We start from the raw sequence: 26,351 nt of genomic DNA, 5'->3' as shown, positions 1-26,351 counted from the left end.
CCCCAACATCCTAGAAATAATATCAAAAGCTCATTTATATCCTGACATAAACTTTGCAGGTTTTATACGTCCTCATGAAATTGACCGTTGTTCTCGCACTTGGTGAAGCTCTGGAAAATAATTTGTGAGGCTTTTCTGCTAGTTTGCGATCGCACCTGTTGAAGAATCAATTGAGAACACACTACTTTGGTCAATTTCCGCGATTTCCTGGTGAAATTTCGCCACCTTGCTGCGAGTGTGAGCAATTCCGTAATGGCCGTCCCCAGGCCCAGAAAGTGGAGAGCCCGAGGAACAAAGCGCAAAAATATAAAGAGGGTGACGAATTGCAGGCGAGGGCCGCAGGTGTAAAGAGCCATCCAACGCACTCGCCCCATCACGCACACGTCATCGCAATAATCAAGCTAAAAACGCTTTGATGTGCAGGGCGCGTGTGTGTACAGTGCGTACTGCAAACACACTCGGTGAAAGCTCACGCAGCCCAGCACTTGAGCACCTTCCTTCGCATGCAAAAATAACTCGCCGAGATAATGCTCTCTTGCGTGACGTCACGACGTCGCAGATTATCCCTTATTCATGGCCGCTATTATTTGAAATCATCCCGCTCTCCGGCGCCGATTTATTCGCCACGAGAGCCGCTTTTGTATCGGCCGGCGCAAACTTTCTCTCTCTAGTGGTGCTTTTCGCCACTTTTTCGCAGCCGCCGACCCGCAGGGAAATCCAATATTGTGCACGCTTGTTTGGCGGTGACGCACCTTTCCCTTTATTTCCGGCGCTGGCAAACATTTTTCGGTGTGTGCTCAAAAAATATATATTGCCTCAAACTTTTATCCAACATGTTTGCGTCGCAATAAACAATTGAAATCAAGTCAGTTTTTCCCCTGAAATAATCTACAGAATATTTGCTGAAGAATTAATAAATTCTCAATCAACTCGATGTGAGATAGAATAACTAAGCGTTTCAACTATTTTTTTAAAGTGTCCCGTGACAGTATTATTTAATTAAATTAAAATATCAAAAAGAGGCCAAATAAGTATAATTTTGAATGATACATTTTTTAGATTGCTATTTAAAAAAATTAAATGTTCATAAATTATACAAAATATGTATTTATATGTATGGAAGAAAATTTCATTTAGTTTAAAATAATTATTATTTATAATTTGTATAATAGCTGGAAGCGTTTCTTTTGCTCATTGCATATTCTTCTATTAAATTAGTGCATTTCTCTCTCTTATTATATTATATATTTCCATGTCACATTTTTTATTCCCTTTCTTCTTAAAATGAATGGCGGTGTCCCCTTTTTTCCGGACCGATCGGCCACTGCGAGGCAATACATTTATTTCCATACATACGCGAAGAAAAATATGGCATGCACTTTGGGAAAATCGCCCCCTTTCCCTCTCCGCGCCAATCCGTTTTCAAGTGCTTTTATCATCCCGGATTTTATATACATCATAGTCGATCTATCCAATGGAGCAGCGCAGTATTTTATTTTTACACACACACACACATAGGCGAGGCCAAAAAGTCGCGCGACTTGCGGAGAGTTGGAGGCACCTGGCATGCGATCCTCCCTCGGACGCTCATAAATCTCGCTCGGCTTGGCTGCGTGTATGATCTATTGTGCTAGTTTGGCCGCGCCGCCGTCTCTCGTTATTATTGGTTATCGAAGTATTGCCAAAAGAGCCCCTATAAACATTTGCCAAGTTGCACAACTATGCTAGAATGTGTTGTTGTTGTTTGTTGATATTAATGGAAATTGCGCATCGGAAACCAATACATGAGAGCGGCTTGTAATCACGTTATCTGATAATTTTCCTCAAAGTTGGAGCGGAAAACACGCTTATCCGTTGCGCGACTCCTGATTTTTGCTACATAGCAAACTTCGTCCCAGGTGAAAAGTTTATAGGAAGCTATAGGGTCGTAAAATGTAAAGAAACCTTGCAAAAGTCTACTTTCCAGGGGAAATGAACAGTTGTAAAGCAAATGGAACAGGATTTCGCAATCTGAGCAGTCCGATTTCCTCAACAAATTATTATTTGCAGTTGCGAGTGAAATCATGGTCTTGCAGTGAGGAAAACTTCAACTTTATTGTGAATTTTCTCCTTGGAAATTATGCAATCTTGACAATGTCTATAAAAGTACTTGATTAGACGTGCAGAATCAAAAATAGAAATTTTTAACTTTATATTTCTCTTCCAACCCGTACCATAACTGATGAGTTTAAGAAATATTGAATTAAAAAAAAAAAAATGTATCAAATTTAGCATAAAAAGCGTACGGAAAAATGAAGCTGTTATTTTTTTATGTTTTTTGAATTAATATTATTATTATTTATTTTAAATACTTTTTGGTTCAAGTTTGAATCGTTTTATTGCATTTTTTATTCCCAACCTGCACGAAATATGAGTTCTGGTGCAGAATCCACTCGGATACTGATTATGCACAAACACGTTGCAGATCCAACTCTTGTTCGACGTACTAATGGAATTTCAAGTGTTTGCTCTGTGGCAAATTGTTCTGCGAACTTGCTTGTTTTCTGTTTGTGCTCTCGAGAGGAAATTATTAGACAAGCTCTATGGAAAAACTCATCATCGGCCGATAAAATGTAATTTCCATTCTGTTTGCATTCGATATTACTATCGACTGTAATAATATTTTGCTCTACTTTTCCATACATTGAATTGAAATTAAATCTTCGATTTCATAAAATTGGTTAAAAATAGGCCATAATTCTAGTAAAAAATGTTGGAAGAAGAATTTTCTTTCTAAAATGTCAAATTTTTAGGCAAAACGAATTAAATCAATAAAAATACCAGTTACAAAAATGATACAATAAAAAATAAATTGCAACTGTACATTTATTATTTTTTTTTTTTTATCATTTTTTACTCTTTTCCAGATGAAATGAGCTGTATTCCCATTACTATTAATTCTAGAGTTAGCCTGCAGAATCTCTGGTCGCCCTCATTAGATCCGAAGAGTCATTTTGATGACTCTCATCGTTGCAACGAAGTATGAAGCTTTTTGCCTCAAATCCGCCGATCAGGTCGATAACATAAGCCTCTGCAAAAAGCGAACTCCAATAGCGAGTTCTTCGATCTCAAACGGGAGCTGAGGTTATTAAAATTTCACAGCTGACGGCGCGTCATCAGTGTATCGCAACGGGGATAATTTTCCACGTAATGATTCCGCCGAGCGAACGAAAGAACGGGTGGTTCATGCAAATGGCCTTTTCTCGTGAGCCGCCTTTTCAAGGGAGAGCCGAGTGCACTGCAAAATCTCTTTCACTGCGTGCAACTGCCTTGAAGCGGAAAATGCAACAAATTAGCTTAATCACTCTGGGACAAGAGCCGTACAAGATATGCTAATTTGTAAAACTCCATCTCAGTGGAAATAGCTGTCTCAAAAGGTTTTGAGATTCTCGTTGGTTTTTTTACAAAAGTAAGATATTGATTATTAAATTAAAATTATCTCGCACTTTGTAATTGATTATAAATGATTCTGAATTTAAACTCGTCATAGCGCATTTTAGCTCAGAAAATGTAGATATTACAAAACATTATTATTAAATACTTTAAAATACTATTGCTGAATATTAAAAATTATAAAATTGTTTTAAGTCACAAAGAGAAATATTAACTCAATATTTTTAATCATTTAAATAATCATTAAGTAAATTTTGATTATGATTAAGTGCTAAATATTTTCAAATGTTTTTATTCTTCAAGCATACATCAATATTTTGATATTTTATAAGCTTATACAGCTTTATTTTTATTCTTAATTATTTTCTTTGAAATGCCCATAGAAAAATAGATCTTAAAGATGATTTATTGAAGCAGAAAAGGCCTGAAATACTAAGTGCATGACGCAGACAGACAGATAAGGGGTGCTTTTGTGCCATCTCATGCTGCCTCAGCGTGTCGGTTGATATAATGGAAAATTGCAATAACTTGTACCGGAGGCGTCGTCACGCGGCCTCTTTTGCAGCCGGGGGAAAATAAAGAGTCAAGCATCGCGTTTGAAAATCGATACGTCACAAACACGCAGCAGAGGCGAAATCTCGTCTGACCGACCGGGAAACGCTTGTTTTCGTCGGAAAAGAAAAACAGCTCCCGCGGCCGCCGTACGTATAAATATAAAGTCGGAGAGCGAATGGGAAAAGTGCCGCGAGAAGCAGCTGTCCAAAGAGAAAAAGGCGGCCTAAATATGAACAAGAGAAAGAGAGGAAAAATGCTCGACGAATGCAAATTGAGTTAGCCTGCTCGCGGTGCTTTTTCCTCCCTCTGACTGCCGCGAATGCAAACAAATTGGATGTGCCTAATGCAGAAAATACATTATGGAGTGGTGCCAATGCACACCGAGCCGCTTTCGCTGCCAAGCTAACCGCAAACGCTCTTTTTGCACCAGCGGTACAAGCGCTAAAAACGACAAATGAAGCGCTGGAAAACACCTTCGAATGAGAATCAAACTCGCTAAATTCAAAATCTTAATTGCAGCTCATATTTAGTGAGTATAAATTTGCATACATATTTAGAAATTATGAATAGCCTCGTAATTGTCGTCCACTTTTGCGTCTGCTTGAATAAATTCTATTAAATTGCCAGCCTGTGCGGTTGCGATGTTGACCTCAGCTGGATTTGCACAACCTGCTTTTCCCAGAAAAGTCACATTTGCTGTGTGACGCTTGCTTCGACAGGCCAAACACTAGCGTCAAAACGGTCTTCTGAAAGAGACAATGATGGATGGATTGGTGTACAATTCTCCATCCTGATAGAAAATATACAAATATATATTCAAAGCAGCTTTTCCTCATTAAATGGCAAGTCCCATTGCGATGATGCAAATTCCAATGGGATATAAATGAAAATAATAATAATAAGCTTTTTATTCCAACTCGTTTTTGTCGCCCATCTATTTTTATCTCTACCCTTGTATTTATATTTTTTTTTGTCATTTCGCTCGCGCAGGTGGGGCTGCAATTGCACCTCTGGGCCTCGTACGTTTTTAGCTGGAAATTAAATTCGTGCGGCGCCGGCCACACACCAAAATAATAGAATCCCCAATTTACCGCGTGCCCCTCATTGAATTGAAAACATACACAGCAAAGTCAGCAACCCGCCCGACAACAACTACAATGGACTCCGCCTTTTTGTTGCCCTCTGGTTTTACACACCCTCGTCGTTGTTGCAGAGATGTGAACACAATGGACCTGCAGCGGCAACTAAATCTAGATTCGCCGCCAAAGTTTAATTCATAATTTATAAGTTACTCGAGCGTGAATGGCCTTTGACTGCTGAAAATCGATATGAAAGTGTCACCGTCGCAACTTTGGCGAATTATGATATCGCTTGAAATAAATAAATAAATTCTCTCACACACACGCGCTCTCTCGCGTTGCCTGTAAACTTTTTCCAAGTAATTTACGACGGCCCAAGGTGCCACCGGTGGGCGATTTTTTCCCTGTTGTTTCCACGAGATGAAAGATACGCACACACCAGGCGACCAAATGCAGCTGCGAGAAGTGTTGAGGTAAATATACGACGTTGGCCCCACGCAATAAAACTCATAAAAAAAGGTGAAAGTAGAACTAATTGATTACCTTATTGCGCTCGTAAATACTATAAAATTAGTTAATACACACAGCATACTCAGTAATATGGTGAAAATAATAGATTTAAATAATTAAATAATAATATCATAATAACCTTTATAATATAAAAATTATTTAGATTTTTACTCAAAATTATAAAAATGTATAGGCAAAACTCGGATAAGAAAAACCGAACAGTTGTAATTTAAATTTAAACTTTCAAGAATTGAATCTCATTTTTTCCTCATTTCCAATAAATCACCAAATATATCTTAACTTCAATTTATTTTTAAGGAGTTTATTTTGAGCATTGTTATTCATCGATTTGTGAGAAATTTCGTCTTCCCTGAGCTTGGCCATTTTAATTGGAAACCTGGCCTTCCTCTTTCGGCTACGATATCAAATTGCAACGATCCAATAAAAAAAAATCAGACCGTTGGAATATCTCGGAACCAGAAATTGGATATTGCAATAAAAGACGAACCTCTCGTTCACACGAGGACCGTTCGTATTATGGAAGAAAAAAGGCGAAAGCTTCATTTTCGTCGAAAATTGCTTTCGCCAGAAATGCCAGATTGAGATTTGGCTGCGGGCGAAAGCTGTTTCTTTGCGTACGCGATTTCCTGCTTTTGTTTTCGCACTCGCGTATTGCGCATTCCAACCTCGACCGCCCTGCAAATCCGCAAATGTTCTTCCACGCAAAATTTTTATTTTTTGCACCCAACACCCAACGTACGCAGTTCATTGAAACAACTTTTGTTTCGAGCGCGCTTTTCTGCCTTCCTAAAGTGGCAAAATAATAATAACGCGTCGGCCGAAACGGCAACATTCCTCCTCCACCCTTTCTCTCCTAACTTTGGCACAACAATTTTGCACTATGGACGCAGAGTGAGTGCTTTCGTTCGCTGCAAAAACAATGCCCACGGCGAGCAGAAAAGCATTAATGTAGAAGTCTGGCAAAATAAAAAACTGAGCGTTTTCTGAATCAATTAAAAGGCTCTCCTTCATAATGTAAATAAAAAACCCTCTACTGTGCTGCCAGCATTTTATTATTATCATATTCGCTGCGCCGGAATTGGGAAATAATGGAGGCGCCAGTCGGTGAATTCACATTTCGCCTTTTCAAAACCTGCCCGGCTCCTTTTTGTCGGCAGCGCCGCCGCCGTTTATATTTATATTCATTAATTTTTAGCCAGGCGTGCGGAATTTTGAGTGAGTAGAAGAGGGAGATGAATAATTTACTGAAGGCTTCTTTGGTACTTCAGCAATAATTATTATACACGGAATATATGGACGCAGGCGGCGTTGCTATGGAGCGAAAGAGGAATTTTAAATCTTCGCCCAAGCACCAGCTGGCGCCAAAGGTATTGTCAAGCGCGACCGCACACTGATTTCCATGGCAGCGTAAACCTCAAAAATCCGCATGCACTACATTCGTCTCAAGTATTTTGCGCAGAAAAGTGAACCCCTTTTTAGTGAATTTACATTTTAATCAAATTCGTAATCATGGATGTGTAAAAATAGGTGACCTGGAAAGATACAAAATTCATTTTTTTCATTCAATAACAAAATTTGTTACATAAAATCAAATTTTAGCAGGAATGAAATAAAAAACAATTCACTGAATATTTTAATATAAATCCACGAACATAATTTTTGAAAGTCTTGAACTGGCGGTAAAAATAAAGCCTATAATTTCCTTATTTTTCAGTTTCATCAGCAAAGTTATTTGAATTCGAATTGATCTCAATTATTTGCGTTAAAATTGCTAAGTTTTAATTAGAAAAATTCAATTTCTCTCGCAAGTCGTTTAAATTAGTTGAATTCCAAAGGTCAACCGCTCCCAAGTTACTGTTCCGCGGAATATATTTGGTCGTTCCTAATCAGCAAATACGGCCGCCAAAGTTCATCCACTCGGCGACCGCAAGTCGAGAGCTTCACCAACAGGAAGTCGCCTGGATGCTTTTGATGAAGCCGCCGGTGGCGTTTTCAATATATTGGTCTGCGTTGGCGGACCACCGAAAATTTCAAGATCCACTCACTCACTTGATGACGAGTTTTGCGTGCCCACAGGGCCTTCAGAGTCCTCGGCAGCAACAGCGAGGCTAGGCTAGGCTTGTTGTTTCAGGACGTAATCTGGCGAGAGCAGATTTGCCGCATAAATCTGGGGCTTATTAACCCCGCCCGGGGTGCAATTAGGACGTACACGTATATGCATTTGCTGCTGCGCATCTGATTAAAAGTGGAGTTTAATTGAACAGTCAAACGGCGCATTGCTCACAGCGGTCCGTCCTTGTGCATACACTGCAGCCATATTTAACCACGCGATGCACGTATGCTAATGAGCAGCGCACGTCGCTGATTGAATCCTGGCTTGATTAACTATAGCTTTGCTTCGCCATTAGACCCTCAAGGCTGCATTAATTTTGCACTCGCTACATCTCCCTCCAGCCTTGTAAGGATCTGCAGGCGGAAATTAGCTTTCTGATTAAGAAGGGCTGTGGCCTCAAAGATATTTTTATCACTTAATGATTCATAAATTTCATAATTCTTACTGCTTTCCTTTTTTTTTTAAATGCTTTGCCATTTCGAGAAAAGTGATATAAATTGTTATTTATAATCATGGACGAGGGGTCTTTTGGGCTTAAATCTTAATATAAGTTTGAACCTTCAGTCTTCCAACAGTTAATGTATTGTTTAATTTTATTAAATTCTGGTCAACCTCAATCTCATATATTTGATAAAAAGTATTTTTCGCTCACAACCAAGATATCTGATGGCAGCTTCTAAACTAAGCTCACCCAAATTCAATGTTTTGCCTTCAAAAGTCGTTGTTTGCTTTTAATCGGCGTCGACCAGAGAGCAGTTGTCGAGTGAGATATTTGCAAACCATCACAAAAGTGTTGGATTTTGACCGCCCGCTCTAAAATGGAGGATTTGCAAGAACAGAGAGAGCTCAGGGATCTAGCTGCGGCTTACATTTGGCGTGTACTTTGCTATGCGAACGTCTCTCTCGTCGGCTCAGCTCGGCGTCTATCGATGACACAAGTCCCTTGGGCGCAATAACAAAACCTGCCGAGCCACTGCTGCGGAATTTGCATACTGGCTCTCGACGAATTTGGCACCCTCCCGAGAAGTGTGTGGCGTATTTACCGACCGAAAACGACTCGCTCGCTCGCTCGCTCTCTCTCCCTGGCTGATACCAATCAAATTTCATCTCAACTCAGGCCTGGTGAATATGACGGCAAATAGACTCTTAATGCCATTCGCCGCGATTCAAAAGACGCCTCTGAGATTGGATCCGCGCGTCGGGATAAAACGATTTTCTATTCCGAACCGCGCTCGATCAAAAGCTTCGCTCTGATACAATTAGCAGAAATATTTTTGCAAAGAGTCGCGCGCAGTCAACGGTAAATTCGAAACAAAGAGCGCAAATCCGCTCGAATTCAGATCAGATTAAAATTGGATGAAAGAGGCGAGCTATAGCGCGCGTGGCAGTTTAATGACAGAGAGTGGCCATTCGACGTGCGCTGGAATTATCCCGAGCCGTGTAAAAATTATTGTTCTGCTCCGCCAGACTGGCACTTTTGATGGCCGTTTTATTTTTGCTCCGTCCGAAATTTCGCTGGCAGCTTTTCACGCGAAATCGTTCGTTGGCAGGTCCGAAAATCCGTTTTGATTACCTGCCTGAAAATGCGACAAAGCACAAAAGACCTGTGAATAGTGATAAGGGGATTAAAATTTTCCTATTACTTTTCCATGTCCCTCTAGAGTTTTCCACACATTGCAAACAGCACATAAATATGTTCGTCATATTAAAAACACTTTTAGGTATTAAGGATTTTTAATTTCCTGACGTAAAATTTTCTGACGTTCTGAAAGTGGAAAAGGCAATTGTAAAAAATATTCTGGAATTAGTAAAAAATTAATTAGCTATAGGAAATAAGCCTCATTCAAATGAGTTTCAAAACTTTAAAAGAATTACATTTTACAAAAAAATATAAAAATTAATCCAATTATTTAATTAAACAAGAACAAAGTCAGAATTGTGATGTATCCATTTCTCCTTAATTCATTTTCCCTACTTACCAATTATAATCTTCAAAGAAATTTGCCCTTCACAAAATTTCCCCACTCAACCTTCCAGTTTCCATCCTTGCTCCCTAAAATGAACTCTTTTTATTTTTCACTTCTCGCCAATTCGTCTCACCTTCAGCTCTTCTCAACCTGTCTACAAATTCTACAAGTGAATTGAAAGCGACACAAAAAACGCATTTGCAGACAGACAGAAACAAGATCATGTAACTCTCACCGTCGATGAGAGCCTGATAATTGGAAGCTGATACCTTCCACTTTAATGACAGGCGTTGGATTGCGAGTCATTAGTCGGCTGGCGCAAGAAACCGCCAGTGCCGAAGCTCTAATTGTCTTCAAATTAGGCTTTGAAGCGCCGCTATGAGTTCGGTCGTCATGGCGACCGCACTGCTGCTGCTGCATCGCCCTTTTCCTAAGAGATCGCTGCTGGCCTGGTAATAACCTAATGACGCAGAAGCCAGCATTGTTTTTTTAGACCGACGCCCGCGCATTTTGCCTAGATCCGTCCACCTACCTGTACAAAAGAGTCTCGTGTCACAAAGCAAAAATTGTCGGCCAAAAAAGAACGAACGTGCGTGCATGTGATGTCTGTCCGCCCTTTCTAACAGGGTTTGCGTATATTTTGGGAAATCGTGGCTGCCGCCGCCGGCGGCGTTTGATTGTAAAGCCTGCACGGGCGGTCTTTTGACGCGGCGAAAATTAACTCCTTTTGTTTCTCTCTCGCCACGATTTAATTACGTTTTGCGCAAACAGCCAACAGATTGGCCGATCAAAACTCCTATACAATTTTCCTGGCTCATTCATTAGCATGATTTCGTTTTTAATTACTCTTGCCAATAAAAGAGGAGAGACTTTTCATCATCAGAGTTTTCAGCCAACAAGAGTAGAAATGAAAACCTATGCAACATGGTATTGTATAAAACTGTATTCGGAGAAAATAAACAAAGGTTCTTGAAATTTGCAGTATTATTTATTTTGCATATTTTAATTATTTTAGTTAATTTGGCGTTTAAAGCTTTAATAATGAGGATTAAATTGAATCTGAGAGCCTTGAAAATTTTTTTAGTTTATCAGTCAATTTATTTTTAAGGCCTTTTTATTAATCTTAATATGTGTACAAATTAATTTAAAAATACTCCACCAGAGTTCTCAAAGAACTTCAGGCTAGAAGAAATTAATTAATTAATTGGTCGTTAAAACTTTTACATATTTATTCAGGATTTCAGTGCAAACAAATACTTTTGCCACAATTTTGGCACTTTTAACAAATTTTTATCCCGCCATTATTGATAAAATTGTTAATTTATTTGTAAAATATTGATAAATAATATAAAGAAAAAAATGAATGCATTTGCTGATAAAAAAATGATATTAATAATTTTTCGAATTTTCTAAAATTCTTTGAGTCATATGCAGATCTTATTGTTAAAGGACAAAGCGTGTTGTAAAGAAATAATTCCCGTCGGGGAAATTTGGCAAACAAACACGCAGATCCGTGCTCAAGACTGTTGCGAGGGTGAGAGAAACGAAGGGAGGTTCAAAGGAAGGGTCTCGTCGGTTCGTTCGGCACTTTGCTGTATCATCAAGAAACGCGCTGCACACGCCAAGTAATTACGCGATAAGCATCCCTTTGTGCTCTCCGCGCCTCTGTGTGTGTCGGAAAATAGACGAGAGAAATGGCGCACACGTGTATATGCATATTATATGGCAAGAGGGAAATTATTCGTATATAAAACGCGGCGGATTAGCGCGGGAGAGCGACGTGCCAAGCCAAATTATGTGATTATTAATTCATCTCGACAGCCGTACATTATTAATGCGATTTTAATTAATGCATCCGACGGCCCGAGGAGCGAAATTCGGCTTTTATTATTCTCGCGTTCTGCCCTTGCTGCTGTTATTGACACACGGAACAAAGCGGCCGTTGCAAAACAAAACGCAGCTCAGCAAACTCCTGAGAGTTAATTTTGGCGCATCGATCCGTTGTCGAAACAAGAAACCCGTCGCGAGAGGAGCAGAGATTTACTTTTGACGCAAACAGAACTTATGTTTTGTCCAAGTTTGAAACCTGCTGGTTTAACAAGTTTTGTGGCTGGTGCGTTTCCTCAATGCAAAATCGTAAAAGAAAACTGAAGTTAAAAACTTTTGATGTATAGGGAGGGGTGTTTACAAAGAACAAGGAAACTTCTTTGAAATTTTGAATCCATTGAAAAACGCCAATGCCAGAATAAAACCAATACTATATTAATGCAGTAAACGGAAGAACAAATTATTTTCAATAAGAGCTAAAGTTACAATAAATAATTGAATAAATTTTATAATTTTTCAAATTATTTTTTTATTAATCTAGAATAATATTCATCTCTAATGCTTAAAGACAAATTAAATTTTTACTAAATAAGAATAATGCAACCTAAGTTTCATGATATTAAAAAATTCTTAACAATTTCCTCTTCAATGTGCATTGTAAGGAAATTTGTCACTTTATATTATAAGCTGGTGAGACTGAATTAAAGTAGTAATTAATTATGAACCAGCCTAGCTAACTGGTATTGTTTCGCAACTTCAATATTGGCTTGGAATGAAATATTGCACGATTTCTTATAATTCTGACAAAACTTTAGATTTCCGCATGCACCTTGATGGGAAAGTTTTGAAGGGCGAGCTGAGGAGATTTTGCTGCGCTCCAGTTGCATGTGTGTTATTCTTGGAGCAAACTGCGCTACCGCTGCGGCGTCGTAAAAACGCAGTAAAAGAGCAATAATTCAAAATTTTGACACACCAAGGTATGGCAGCAGCTCGACCGCACGAGGAAATTAAAAGCTCATTCTCTCCTCCAACTTTTACGGCGCTCGTATTAAAATTTATGAAGATTTACCGCTGCGCTGACGACGGAAAAATTTATTTTCAATTTCAGCCAGCCCTTTCCTATTTGTATATTCGACAACATTTTTATACACTATTTATTTTTTTGCCGGCACACTCGTTTAATTGCAAAAGTTTTGACCGCGCGCCGTGTTGATGGGCAAACTTAAATAATGACCGCTGCACCATTCTACACGGTACTCTTCATGATTAAAAAGTTGCTGCTGTGTGTACTTGTTGCTTTATGGCTCGCGAGTGATGATGGCAGAAAGCAGAAGTATAATTAATCTAAAAAGTAGGCCGCACTTCTTTAGCAGGTGTTTGAGAGGTGTTCATGCATCGTCCGTAAAATTAACGCCGACACGTAATTATAATTACAGTATTAGCAAGGGTTAATTACAGAGATGTTTGAAGCGAAATAATTCCAACGATTTTCACTGAAGTTAGAAAAAGCAAAAAATATATCACATTGATGATATTAGCATTATTTACTTTTGGTATTTTTCTGTGTTTATTTTTTGCATTTTTAATTCCTAAATTGTATTTTTTGCACTTTTGTTGTTGTTAAAACTAAAAAAACAAAAGCCCGCCAAATTTTATGACAAAAACAAATTCATTGTATTATGAATAAATTAAATTACAACTAAAGAATTAAATAGTAAAGAAATAATAAAGTTTGGAAAAGTTTCAAAAATATTGAGTTTTGGTAGTATTTAAATTTCTGGAATAAATCATGCTGATATTCTGATTAAATAATACGATTTATCAACAAAAGCCAAGCTTGATAATATTACAAATACATAAAAAATTCAGAATTTAATTGGCTGGCTTCGTCGGATTGCCAATCACAGGATCACGACGCAACGAATTTTGTCACTCGAATACCTTTCCAATTACACGCAATCTGATTGGCCGGAGTTTGCCTTCCGCTCAAATGCTAATAGTGGCCAATGTCAACAGACAATTAAACAGATGATAATTCAATACAGGCCCACCGGCCATCGGGACTGATAAAAGCAAACAATGAAAGCCCTTGCTTTTCGCTAATTATAAGCAAATTGCGCAGTTGGAACGCAAGTAATTTATTTAGCGCCAAACACAGAGAGAAACCGTGCAGCGTGCGCCAATCAACTGGTTAATATATCAAATTATCGGCGCATGTTTTCATCGGGTACGAAAAATTGATTGAAGCGCGTCCGTGCGTTTAGAGTTTGCACAAATAAAATGCACAGTAAAAAAAAACTTGACAAGTGATGGCGACCGACATGTTGAATTTATAGCAGACCCGTCATCACCCTCGCTCACATAAATACGTGATGATGAGAGCGCAGCGCGCGCTCTAGTCTTGCCGCTCATTTATTTTTCACGCGCTCGAAAATCATCCCTCACAATAATTTCCCCTCCCCGCTGCACACATTGTGTTTTTGATCCCCTTTAATTCATATCGAAATACACGGTTTTCCTCTGTTGCGGGATATATGTCGGTCGGACACGCCACTCGCCACTTTGCAGAGTTGCTGATCAAAGCATCGATCGACGGACGCGTCGGCCGAGCTCTCTCGAAAGGACAAAAAGTAAAGAGGAAGAGCCTCTCGTTTGAACGGGGTCAATACTTCTCGTTTAGATGAAAGGACTTTTGCTCTTTGCACGACTGTCGGGGGAGTGGAAAATAAATGTAAAAAGTCCGCAAAAATGAGTGGCGAAAGAAGGCTTGCTTTTCTTTCTATCCCGCGTTTTTCTCTCTCGCAGCAGAGATTACATCGGGCTAGAGAGAGTGTTTGCGTCGTAAGCAGTTGCATGTCGCGGGCAATTCGTCCTTGCTTTTTATGGCCGCTGAATTGTTGATTAAGTAAGATGTCTGCTTGCAAAAGTTTTAACGATCGTTTGGCTGCTTTCAAGTATATGATTTAGACAGTTGAACTTTTCAAACTTCATCTGTATAAGTTTAGTCAATTTTTATTGTTAAAAGGTTTCCGAAAATTGAATATCAGCAAAAACATTCAGAAACACGTAGCCTTGTGAAAAGCTCATTCAGATTTTTTCAATAAGTTACAAAATTTATTATGATTTAAAAGACTTTTACTTTTTATTGGTTGAATATTTCATAATTTATTTCAGTTATTTTCTACATTTTTGATCTCTAATTTCAGAAAAATTTTGAAATTGATTTCTTAATTTGTAATTACTCATTTCACAGAGGGAAAAAGTTCTTCCAAACTTTCAACTATAATTTAAGCCTGACAAAACATAACATCGCCTAAGAAAAAGATGGATTTTTCCCCCCACACGGAATAGAATTATTTAAAAAATAAAAAATTTGATTAAAAAAATTTACTTTGAGTGAAGAAGTTGAGGAAGGTTTTTGTGAGGTTGGTACTGCTTGAATTTTACAATTAAAAAAGCGAATTAAAAAAAATTAACAATTTTTTCCAAAAAAATAAGCCAATTTTAACTCTTACTTTAATAAATTTTATTAGTTATAATTAGTTATAAAAAGATGGGCTTTATTTTCTGAAGGATCTCCAAAGGAACTAAAAGAAAATTGAAGAAAACCCAATTTATTTAAATGTTGCTATTTTCTTGTTAACAAATGTCAGCTTTGAAATCAGCAACCCCGAGGGTAGCCGTTCGCTGGAACGTTTAAGATAGAGGCACATTTCATTACGACGTGTTTTCCCCGCTCGCTTGCTTCTTTCCGACGTGTCATCTGCGGAGCCATTTAATTTCTCTGGATGTGCGTTTGCCTAAAAGGGTGGCGCGCGTGTGTTTGCCAAAGTAGCTGCGCGTTTGAACTCTCGGCTGCATAAAAAGCCATTGTTGCGCGCCTGCTGGTTATATCCTTATTTATAAGATAGAGGCTGCGCCGCTGCTTTTTGTGCAATAAAAGAAAAGTATTGTACACCAAACATTACTTGCCAGTTATGGGGGAATAAGCATAATGTGTTTGTCTCCCGCATGGCGACGCAATCAGGGGAATCGTCATGAAAGCACCATGCATATAAAAACAGAGAGGAGAGAGAGAGCTTTTATAGTCTCCAAAGTTTGTTTACCAAAAAACCAAAGAGGGAAAGCAGAACTGAGAGTTGCGAAAGCAGCCCTACCACTCTTCGTTTAATTGGAAAATGTCCAAAGTTATTATTGAATTTATGCATTAGGGTAAAAGGGAACTTCACAAATTTCCATTTCAAATTTAGTGATGCAATCAAATAACATAAACCGAAATGAAATTATTCTCTTTCTGGAAATAAAAAACTGAAATAATTTCACCAAACAATCCTGTACAAATTTTTCACTTTATTCTTATGAGAATTGTCTTGCAGAATTTAGTTAAAATTTGAGAAAGATTTGAAAAAAAAATCTAGTTTTTTGAATATTTATAACATTGAAAACTCTCTCTTTGTTTGTGTGTGAAAGTTATTTTTTTTCTGCTAAAGAAGGGTAGCAATAAAATCAAAACTTGTCCTTGTTTTCCCGGCGATAAGCTTTTTTGCGCCATTTAAGGGAAAATTGGATCGAAAACTTTGCGTTCCTCTCTCGACTTAATTATTTTCCGAATCATATATAGTCAGAGCCCTTACTTAAAAAAGTTTCCAGTTGACAAAAGGGGAAAAGTTGTTTGAAATTCAAGCGTCTTTTTTGTTCGGGAAACTTCAAAGAGTTCGCAGTGCCAGTGGAAAAATGGCACGGAGCGCTCCTTCATTTTATTGATTGGAAAATCTTTGCTCGGTGGAAGGAGAAGTCGGAGAACCGCAAGGAAAGATAAATTTGTCTCGCAATTACAAGCGGCTGAATCTGGCACCCGCCCGCGTTCGCCACTTGCGGAAGGAGCAGTTTTTCACCGCACACAGAACTCTTGAAAAAGGGCAATCGATTGGCCCTGCCGGTCAAAAAGAAAAGTGTCGCGACGGCGGTGGCAAAAACTTGTTCTCTTAACTCAGCGTGTTCTTTCTCATTTACGAACATACTTTGCCTGACTTCTTCTTCTTCTCTCTTTTTAATGAATTATTAATTAAAAGTTGAGCCCACATCTCTCCGCGGGGAACCAACTCGGCTCTTTTATTTTTCAAAGCAGGCCGCGTCGCTCTGGAAACTGGTCTGTTTGCCATTTCGCTTTCTTCTTTCTCTCGCTGTCAAATATAAAAATGATGAATTCGTGACGCGTAAATTCGAATATGCATTTCACAATGGAATGACACTTGTGCAGGAGGGGTGCTCAGTGTGTGAATTTTCATTTGTTTTCTATCGATTCGTTGCGCCACAATGCATACGAATCGAACTGCGTTGTACAATAAAGGTCATGTATATTTTTCTGTTTTGTTAAAATATTGTGGCTTCGAAAATAATAATAAATATATGTTGGTGAAAAGAGAAGCGGATATATTTCTAGAAGCAACGTTAAATTTGCTATAATATACTTATTATTTTTTCATCCATACAAAAGATTGTAGATTTGAGCGGCCCTTTTTGGCATTTTTATTTACTTTTCATGCTTGCATGTCATTCTTAAATAAAATAATTAGATGACATTTTTGTTAATTTCCCACAGCAAAATGTTCAATTTTAAGAGTTTTAGAACTGATGTATGTTTTATTTTTTATTTTTAATTAAAATCTGCAAGTTCTGATCGTAGAAAAATTTGCCGCGCACAGTAAAAAAATCAATCTAACTTTGCCGCCATTGAAGGAAAGTACGAGCAAATCGTTTTATGGTAATATCTGCCTGGCAGATGGTGGCGGAGGAAAATAAATGCACCCCGGCGTAAACGTTGTCATCCGCAATTTTTCCTCTCTCCGCTCCCACCAGACGAAATCCACAATTGGATTAGTTTGTGCATTTAAAACAGCGTACATACGTGTGGGTTTGCTGGGTGTTTGCCCTGCTCTCGATGGCACCGCATGCATAAATTTCCATTTTTAACCTCGGTTTCTGATCTTAAATGTAAATTGGCGATTACTCCCCCGCGGGCCGGCGGACGATTCCACGCGGAACAACCGCACAAAACACATTACACTACTTTCTGCTACTCTTATTCTCGCGCGCCCCACCATTGTGGCCGAATCTTTTTATTAGCGAAATATCATCCCCTTTAAAAAGCCTCAGCCGGACTCTGAGAGCCCCTTTATTTCCACGCGCGGCCGCAACCCTCCGAGCTGAGCAGTGTTTAAAGGTAAACATAAATCTTGGCCGCGGCATTAGTGGGCTTAGTGGCTTCCAGAAATAAGATCTGTGTTGTCTGTGCGTTGAACAACGAACAGACTTGTCGGAGTAAAACTTGCTTCCTTCCTCCGGGTCACTTCGATCGCTCTCAAATTTGCCACCGGAATTAGTCAAAGACACTCCGGATTATTCTATTTGCAGCCAGCAAACTTATCACTGCGCGCAACCGGTTATTTAATTCTTAAGACGAGATTTTCTAGCTCTCGCTACTTGTTTGAGTCGGAATTTATGTCCTCTTTTGCTCCGCACGACAGCAGAATTAATTATCCGAAGAACTGGTTCTTGGGCAAATAATTTTGGCAGAGGTTTTATGTCGATTCTGAATGAGAGAGATGAAAGTTAAATTTAGACAAGCTAAATCTAAAACAAACTGAATTGATTAATAATTGATTATTTTAAATATTTTAAAATAATTTTTACTAAATTTTTGAAATATTATACTAATGAAATTTACTGTAAATATTGGAATGATATAAAAGAACAATTAGATATTTTAATGATTGTAAAATTAAAATTTAGAATAAAAATTCTAAAATAATAATATATTCTTTAAAAAATCAAGAAATATATCATTTAATTAGTTTATAAAATTAAATTAAATTTTTACAGTTACATTTTTTTTTAAATAAAATTTGATGTAATTGACAACATGTTAATTGTAATTCTAAAACTCTGACTGGAAAACGTCTCAGTTATTTCACGGATCGACAATTCTTTATTGAAGTCATCGTTTTTATGCGACTGCCATGTAAAATTATTTAAATTCGTCGCCAATTGATAATGATTCTCGCGAGCTTTGATCTTTTGATGTGCAGCAGCCGTCGACGAATCGATTCCACTTGACTCCCGCCAATTTCCTCTATACTATCCACCAGGAATTTCAATTACTTTTTCGCTAATAAAAACCGCCGGCGACACACACTATTATTTGCACTGCTGCTCCACTTGCTCGTTCTCTCTGGCTCTAGACAAAGGCCGGCCAAAAAATCGATCCGCCCGCGTGTTTAGGCGACACACCATACACAACAACACGAACCGCCGCCGCCTCTCTCATTGTCGGCAAAGGGGCCACTACCGAACCAAGGGTCGCCACTTATGACTTTGCGAGAGAATTTCCAGAATGGTGTGATCGGTGGGACCAAATTCGCCAAATAACTTTTCGTGCAAAGAATGTTTCTACAGCATTCTGTAACAAAGCATAATTAAATTCTCTATAAAAGTGAAAAATTATTTATGCTATTAAATTAAATTTTTAAATTTACTTTCAAATTTATAATTTATGTACCAAGGCTCACTGCGGCGGATTGTGTCTTTGTGATTGCGGAAGTTACAGCAAAATTCTTGCTGGTAGGTGGTGCCGTTTTGTCCAACAAATCTTTTTAAACAAATTTTTCTCTAAACTTTTATTCAAACAATGTATTTGTAACAATGTGAACAAATTAATTATCAAAATTCATAGAAAATATTTAACATAAATGTGTTTCACTAACTTTGTTCAGCATAATTTAAAGCCTTTGGTATTAATTTGTTTGTGGGGATGCGTTTAAAAATTTGCATTTAAAAAAAGCAATTATTTAAACATTCATCATTAAAATTCATGAATTGTTTCAGAACCAAAGTTTGAACTATAAGGGCACTGAACTTCTTACGAATCTATCCATATTTTCCCCTTTTTATGAACACGTGATTGCCCCTCGTTAAGGAAAAAACGTCGATTCAAATAAAGGACGAGCGGCCCTTATTCTGGTAATCGTTAGCGATGGCCTGTCGTCTCCACTTGGCAACAAATCTTTTCGCGTTTCGGCCACGTGAGCGACGTGTCGGCAGGGAGAAGAGGAAACGCGAGAGTTTCGGTCCAGCACTCGTCGTCTCTGCTCTCCTCCATCATTCATCTCAATCTCGACGCACTTCGAGTGCAAAAAGGCGTCGCAGCTGCGAACGCGCCTTCAATTTTCGCCATCGGAAAAAAACAGCGCAGATCGAGATTTATTCTTTATATTCTCATAAAAAGAGTGGCTCTTTGTTTCCATCGCCGGCTAATAAGCCGGCAGATCTTTATGGATTTCTGCAGCAGGTCGCTGTGGGGGCGGAGAAAGGAAAAAAAAAACAAGGGGAAGAAAAAAAAACGGACAGGAATTTTTCTTGCCTCTCTCTCCGGACGGAAGGGTTGGCAGCACACGCGTCTAGTGTTTACCAAAGGCGTGGACTAATATTAACTTTCGCCGGCTAAAAGTTCAATTTCACTCTCTCTGGCCAGGGTGCGGCGGCTCTTGATATTCATTATATTGCCGGGCAAAAGGATTTACACGTCATTCTCATTTTCATTATGGCCGCCGTTAGGGTTTTATTATTAGCTCGAGCTTTCTCATTGCACGTAATTATGCAAATTGAGAAGGGCGCTGCGCGATTAAAAACTTTTTGCTCCGTTGTCATTTAAGTGACGGCCAATTATGAAATTCTATGTATAGCCGGACTGAATTGATGATGCTGGGTTTCGCAACAGCAAGGGTTTATGGCCCTAATCTCATGATGAGCTCGCAAAACGGAATTAATGGACCTTGTTCAAATTTAAGTAAGATTGTGTCGCCAGGAAGATAATTCATCATTTTCTAATTTTCGGACATTTTGATAAATAATAAATAAAGTTTGATTACAAAGATTTCTATGAATTCTAAACGATTTTTAAGTAATTCAATTTTTTGCATTTTAAAATTAATTTTTAAAATTAATTTAAATAATAAACTTAATCACAAAAAGAAGTGCGAGAGACTTGAAATGTGCTTAAGTAACTTTTATTATTATTATTATGACCAATGCCATTATTATAAAATTAAATTAGAGGCATTGAAATTAAAATTAAAAATACATTTATAATATTTTGTCATTGGCTGTTACTTATGCACATTTCAAGTCTCTTGCACTCCCTTAAGCGCGAATCTTTTTATGGCCCATAATTAGATCAGGGAGGTGATTTTTTCTTTTTTCAAAATAAACTTAACATGAACAGTTTAAGATGAAAAGGTATTATTTTACTAAATTTGGAGTTGGTTTTTGAGAAGGAACAACTAAAAATTTTCAAATAAAATCAAACTTGCAACGCAATGTTCAAATAAATAGAATTACTATACTAAATTCATTAAAATTGAACCATGGAACTAAGTTCCTCTATTTTTGATCATTAATTTATTTAATTATTATAAATTCCTGGTGATTTGCAACGCAGACGGTTGCATTTTAAAAGAATAATGAACATATATATCTTTTTTTTAATTACTTTAGCACCTTTTGCTGCTCTTTGTAAACGTCAGTCAGACCGAATTTGCAAGGAAGCGTGCTGTGTGTGGAAACGTCAGTGCGAATTTACTCTGTGTGTTGGTTGTCTAGACGTCTTTAGGAGCGAATGAAATTTTCAGGGGTAGCGCAATGGAACGTGGAGCAACGCGCGCCACATTCCGAAGCGTGCCAAAAATATTACCGAGAGAGGCGCGCGCTCTCTGTATCGATTAAATCCGCCGCTTGATCTCGCTCGAGCTTCTTCTTTTACAAGGGAGAGTGACCAACAGTGCTGTGACCTTGTCCCCCATGCGTATACACCACGGATGGACGGGGTGACGCGCGAGCAAATTGAAAAATTATAAATGACTATCATCCTCTATCACTTTTAACAAGAAAAATGAAGCTTCTCCAAGAGAGGATGCGTCGTTCGGGCGGAAGCAACGAAAAAAGCAGAGAATTGCTCGGCTCGAATATAATCCATCATTCATGATGAGAGATGAAAACTCTTGTGTGCAGTAGAAGCACTTGGGCATATCAGATTTTTTTTTCTCTCTCTCCGAATCGCATTTATGGGAAAAGGATTATATTTTTCTCTCTCGCGAACGTTTTAAGTGCGGAAGCGAGATGCAAAAATAAAAGCGAAAATACATCAAATTTCGTTTATGTCGCAGACGAATTTCCTCTCTTCAGCTGTCAGCGCCAATCGCAGAAAAGGGCGCGAAATTGCGGAATGGGCGTGTCGAACGGAGATGGAAAAGCGCCGACTGCTAATTGTCCCCGCTAGAGAGGGTTAAAAGTTCGGGCGGAGATTCAAAGCAAAATATAAAAAACTTGCAGTTTCCGCCGGAAGATGAACTGCGACTTCTCGCGCTGAATGTGTTTATGCAAAATTGGCGCCTGGAGAAAAATAAGGAAGAAAATAACGCTCCTGGGGGAAGAAAGAAAGCAAGATGCTGAATTTCAACTGAAAATTTATTCTTTAGCCGCGTTGTATAGTAATTAAGGCCTTTCCCTTATTTTTCAAGCATTTTTCTCCCCCGCCCGCTTTAATTTCATGGCGGCTGCGGCGCATATTGTTTATTATGGATTTCGGCGGGCCGAGAAATTTCCATCACAAAGGCCCCAGGCGCCGGCTGCTTTATTAAGGAAATTACATGCAAAAGCGGCGGGTTCGTGGGAAAGTTGCGCCAGAGAATGTTTAGCGTTGGGAAATTGCGGGTCCTAGCTGGGCCGGATCTCTGTGGTGTTTTGGCGAGAAATTTGTACTTCAAAGTTAGTCCTATGAGCAGATCAAAGGGGAGTACATCGGTTTTTCCGCACGCAAAGTTGAAGCGAACGTGGTGTTAACGTGTGCAGTCATTTTCCTCGTTTGCATTCGTCACGGGAACGAGCAAAGAAGATTTGCATAGCTAACTTGATTTGATTTTGTTAAAGGTTAAAATACGCTACCCCATAGGGAAGTATTTACATGTAAATGTGTTTTCCCAGGAAATTCAAAAGAAATACTTCTATTTAAGATTTTATTCCTGCAATTTTCACCAAAAAAACTTGAGTTTATGAAATTCTAACCAAAGAATTTTAATAATATCAAGGAAGCCTAAAATTTTTTATTAAATATTTAATAAAATTTTACCTTATGAGCATTATTATTATTATTATTATTATTGTTGTTGTTTATTTGTCCACATTGTTTGCATTCAATTGTTGAAACATTTAAAAGAAAAAAAATTAATTGTTGGATAAAAAGGCACCACAACAAGAAAGAATTTTGCTAAAAAACTTCCATGATCATAAAGACCCCATCCGCAAAAGTGAGCCTCGGTTAAATTTTTGCTCTGAAATTATCACTTTCTTCATTAAAACACATAGAAAGATTACAAATTTTTGTTGCTAATTTGACGAAGAATCCTTGTACAATTCGCTTAAATGTATGTTTTTTTTTTTTATAATTTTTACATGTTTTAAACAATAATTTTAATATCTTATCACTCTTTCCAGAGGTCAAATGACAAGCAATGAACTTGCCTGTAAAATTGACCTCAATTATTTTGGCATTGACCACTATGAAAAGCCAAAGTTTGATTGATGATTGCTCTTTGAGTCGGCAATATCATCTTCGACGGTCGCTGTGAAAAATGATCTCAAAATTTCCTTTCCACGGCGTCCAAGGGTCGTTCTCCGGCTTTGAGCGAACAATGACGTGGGCGAATTTCACGGGTGTGCGAGAATTTTTGCTCATTTGACAGCATTGAAGAGACCTCTGAAGACTTTTATTGTGACGCCCCGCGTGGGTCGGCGGCGGACTAAGGGGCAAAACGCTTTTCCGCCGCACTCGGCTATAAATAGTAGCGTTTGGTGTAAGCGTCTCCAAATTGCTGCTTCTCACTTTTGGGGGTGTCTCTGCATTGTTCTGCCGAAATGAGGGGCATTATATTCTTCATTAGTCTCGGCGCGCAACAGCACTAGAGAAGGAAAGATGATAAACGACTCCCAAGGGACCCTATATAAATTACAGTCGAAGAGAGAAAGAAAGAAAGAAAGCAAGAAAGTCGGAGGGAATTAAAACTTCTTCTGCCTACTACTTCCTTCCTGCGCGCGTGTATTTACTCCTACTTCTTCTCTTTTAATTAATACTCTCTGGCCAAATAAAAACGCGCCAAATTGCCGCTGACTGCGCCAAAATTAAAAGCCAGCCAATTTTCGCCTTTTTCGATTAAAAAGCGGCGCGCGCGGTTTTGCCAGCAATTTTTCATCGACCCAACAATTAATGCTAATTTTTCGCTAAACAAGCAAAAAACAGCCGGTCAGCGCGTTCGGGAAAAAAACGAGAGCGACCAATCAAGCGTGGATGTTTCATTCTTGTTGTTTGCCTCGCTCGCTCGCCCGCACGATCGCCGCATTTAAATGTGCCAATATTGGCAGACCCGTCAAATCAGCATATTTTAGCATTTTTCCATCTAGCAGCTAGGCCGCGGCCTGTTTGCCCCGCCGGGAAAATTTGCCCCCACGGCGGATTTGTCGCGTTTTATTCCATTTTTCGATCGACATATACCGCATCCGTCGCCTGCTTTTCAATCTGCATCCCTAACACATTTTTCGCCAGTGTGACGCTGTGTTATTCAGGGGTTTGTTGTGCCTGGCGAATAAAACACCCGAGTTAAAAAAAAATTGCATAAAATTTTTGCCATTATTGTAAAATTTCAAAGATACTTTTTTCTTCCCAAAAGGATAATACTAATTTTTATATAAAAAGGGTTCAAATAACTAATTAATTTTCATAAGGAAATAAAAAAGGAAAACTATGAGGGGGGGGGGGGGGTGTGCGTTTTTATTGAACAAGAGGTAAGAAATTTCCTAAATATTTGAGATAAAGTATCTTTTATTGGTAGAGAGCCCCGATGAAATATATAATATTTCAGCTCAAATATTATTAATTATAGTTTAATTATTACAGACTATTTTTGTGTCAAAACAATGGAGATTAAAAATGTACCAAAATAAAAATTAATTTTTAATAAGTTTTAATTTAAAAAGGGCGCAAACAAATTAACAAATAACGTTAAAGAGATGAGCTTCGTTACATTTTGATCAATTAGAGAATTGCACTTCACTTTCAGTTGTCAGCACTTTTGGTTGAACTTTTGATGTTCTTTGACGGAGAATGAACGCGACACAAAAAAAATTGGAGCTCCTCGTTTGAAGTGAAAGTCAAAGAGGGCGTTTGTCAATATATCGAGCCAAATCACTGCAAAAAGCCGCGTGCGAGCTTGACGTGCACAATAGCAGAGTCGAGTGCTTAGGCCGATGCAAATCAATAAACGACGACACGTCTTGTTCATCTGCGGCGTAATGAAGTTGTGCAAGGCGTGTATAAAAAGTGTCGCAGGTGCACACGGGCCAATCAAAAGGTAGAGCAGACGAACAATGCTGCAAGAAGCACATCAATCTTGCAGGGTGTCAAGGAGACATTGATCGCTTCATCCACCCCCCGGGGGGTGGAGTACCAGCGAGGTAAACTCGTTAATCTTGCGCCATGACAACTGCCGCTAATGCAGGCTAATAAAGAAAAAGTGTAATGTCTCTATCTCCCTGAGCGACTTCCATTTATTGCCTGTATGTACAACACCATTTATTCCAGTACACTACATTTATTCACGCGGATCGATGAGATTCGCCCGCAGGCAGCACACGCCGTTTTTCGGCTAATCAAGGAATCAGGGCGCGACAATTAATATCAATTAAGAAGGCAGTCACGCCAAGCTGCTGAGCTTTCTTAGTAATTTATGGTGGTGCTGGTGGCATGAGATTCTGCTCCATGACTTGTCCTTACAAGGTAGTTGGTATTTAAGCCTCGATTTTAAATTGGAACATGTAAAAAGGGAAGGAAAATATGGAAAATAAAAATGTATCATTGAAAGTTTATAAATTATTAGCAAGGATTAAATGAAAGTTCCTTTTCATTTTATTTGCTGTTTATAACAGAGCAAAAGTTAACAGGAAATTAAGTAGGAGAGGAAAGTTTATATTATCTTCAAAATATTTAAAACTAATTTTATATTTTAGCATTTTTTAAATGTGAAATTTAAGGCGAGGCTAGCGAAAAAACGGCGTGATAATATTTTTATGGTCATTTTCCTCTTTCAATTGGTAATTCAAAGTATACATAGAAAGAAAAATTGAATAAATTGGGAAAACTGAATTTGTGAAATCTAATATATTATTTCTTTTGGGAATTTTCCAAAATAATTTTTTCCTCCACAAAAAAATTGTTAAAAATTTCACCATATTATATCACCCCTTTTAAGATGGAAAAAATTAAATCAATAGGTCAGTTGACATGGTTCTTATTAGAAAAGGTTCAGAAGTTTTAATTACAATTTAGATATCATTTGCATAATTTAAAATGATTAAAGTGACAAGAAATTCAATTATGAAAATGTTTTATTTAATTATTGTTGTTTATTTGTCCACTTTGCCACAATTAATTTCTCTTCTCATCCAATTATGAGATTGACATGTAAAAAACATATGATCTCGTTTTGATTCTTCCTGAATCGAGCTTGTCATTCTGGAAGCTACGGAGAAAATTGGTATTGTAAGTGTGAAATGTGACGGGGATAATGCGATGCGTGATTGCATTGTTCGGCCTCACAATGCCCCTTGCCATTCTTCTTTGTGTCTGTCTCTGTATCTCGCTGTGACTGTTGCTGCTGGTGCGATAATGGGGGCCAATAATGGAGGATGTTTCAATCAGGCAGACCTTGACACTCTGGCCGGCTGCTGGCGTGCCATCTGGGT

The 26,351-nt window shown here is 38.3% G+C and overlaps 1 protein-coding gene across 1 annotated transcript in view; it reads left to right on the top strand.

Moving 5' to 3' along the window:
* The window catches only part of LOC132196037 (uncharacterized), a 191,130-nt gene that overhangs the window by 11,923 nt on the left and 152,856 nt on the right, over window positions 1-26,351 (top strand). The window lies entirely within an intron of this gene.

This window comes from Neocloeon triangulifer, unplaced genomic scaffold (assembly GCF_031216515.1).
Source record: "Neocloeon triangulifer isolate White Clay Creek 2 clone unplaced genomic scaffold, ASM3121651v1 ptg000011l, whole genome shotgun sequence".
NCBI classification, from domain to species: domain Eukaryota; kingdom Metazoa; phylum Arthropoda; class Insecta; order Ephemeroptera; family Baetidae; genus Neocloeon; species Neocloeon triangulifer.
Note: the sequence above shows the minus strand (reverse complement) of the source record. Positions and strands in the feature narration are given on the sequence as shown.